Source organism: Condylura cristata, unplaced genomic scaffold (assembly GCF_000260355.1).
Source record: "Condylura cristata isolate star-nosed mole 26May11 unplaced genomic scaffold, ConCri1.0 scaffold00033, whole genome shotgun sequence".
NCBI lineage: Eukaryota > Metazoa > Chordata > Mammalia > Eulipotyphla > Talpidae > Condylura > Condylura cristata.
In genome coordinates, this window is record NW_004567134.1 from 16,837,495 (window position 1) to 16,839,182 (window position 1,688).

Consider the following 1,688-nt stretch of genomic DNA (forward strand, 5'->3'; position numbering starts at 1 on the left):
CCCCGGGGTGGCGTCCACGGGCGGGGAGCCTTCAGCCGCGGCCCCAGGGACATCACGGCGCTTACTTTGGGGTGCGACCTGTGCTCAGTACGGTTGGGACACAGCGACTGGAGAGTCACGGGTCCGCTGACAACGTGACGTCTCTTCGATGCCTTGTCGGTCGCCTGCGTGCCTGGGTGCCAGGCCCCGTGCCAGGTGCCCCGCCTGTTTCCACGGGACCTCACGGAGGCCTTGTGTGGTAGCTGCCGTGCTCACCCCACGTGCCAGGGCCGAGCTGAGCCCCGGGGGGCTTGAGACCACGCTGCCTCCTGGGAGCGGCGGATTGCAGCTCAGACCCTGAGACCCGAGGCGTGGGCGCGCTGGGCGCTGGAGACAGAGGGGCCCTGCGTGGGTCGGGCGCACCCTCGTCCAACGCAGGCTTGCTGGCAGCGGGCCCCCCTCTCCAAACACGTGGACCCCCAGGATCGCCCCAGGCCGGGCCTGCTGGTGGGTGTTGACTCACGGTGAGTCACGCTCAGGCAGGAAGCACGCGGCCTGGCGCCGGCTCAGTGCCACCCCGTGCCAGCCCTGGTGCCGGGCACAAGTCTGCACCCGCGTGGCCCAGCCTGTGCCCTGGCAGCCCAGAGTCTTGCTGCCCGCCCACCCCGGGCACTGCCGGCCTCCTCCGAGCCCTCGGCTGCCTGCCCCCCGCAGCACGGCCGTCACACCCACGCATGTGCCCGGGGTCGCCCCCTCTGTGAATGTCCCCGAGACCCCTCCGGCCCCTGCGGCGAGGCCCGGAGAGCCGGAGCCCCTCGCGGTTCCTGGAGCCTCCCGCGTCCTCCCGCGCTGGGGTCTTTGCTGGTGGGGTGTCCGGTCCTGCGGCCTCAAGGACCTCCACTGTCCACCCCGCCACCCTCCTCCCTCCTCCGGGCCGTCCTCAGCGTCCAGGACTGAACCCCTGTCCCCACTAAACCTGAGGCTGGCAGCCCGGCTCCTGCTCTGGTGTCCGTGACCCTGCCCTCCCTGGCGGCCTCTGCATGTGGCCAGCGGCCCCTGTCCTTCTGTCACCAGCCACTGTGCCGGGCCGTGTCCCGTCTCCCGTGGCGTGGGGGGTGTCAGCTGTCCTTCTCAAGGGTAAACGCTTTCCGCGTGTGCACGCGCCCCATCGCGTGACCGTTCATCCAGGGGCGGCCACTGGCGTCCTCCCTGCCCAGCGGCTGTCGGGACCCATGCTTCGTGGGCGCGGCCGTGTCACGCCAAGACCCTCTCCGGTGCCCGGCGCCGGGTGCCGAGGGAGTGCGGCCAGCTTGCTCCCTGCGCTCCCGGCCTTTGGCGGGGCCACAGGCCAGGGAGTGAGTGTGCTGTGGGGGAGCCCTGAGGGCTGAGGCGCGGCGTTTGGGGGTGAGAACCAGACTGGGCACGGGGAAGGGCCCCGAAGTGGGGACGGGTGGGCGGCGGTGGGGGGTTCGCTGAGGTGCCTCTGCCTTGGGGAGTTGGGGGAGGCGAGAGAAGCTGCGTCCTGGGGCGGTCGTGGCCGGGGGCATCCTGCCACCCCAGGCCGGGTTGTCTCATCTCCCGGGGGCACTTGCTCCTGCCCTCAGGCGTCGCCTCTGCTGAGCCCCCCTCTGCCCCCCAAAGTGCTTGAGGGCAGGAACTCCTCCTGTCCTCGCTGGGGCGCTGCTCGCCTATCCTGGTGCGCGGGCAGC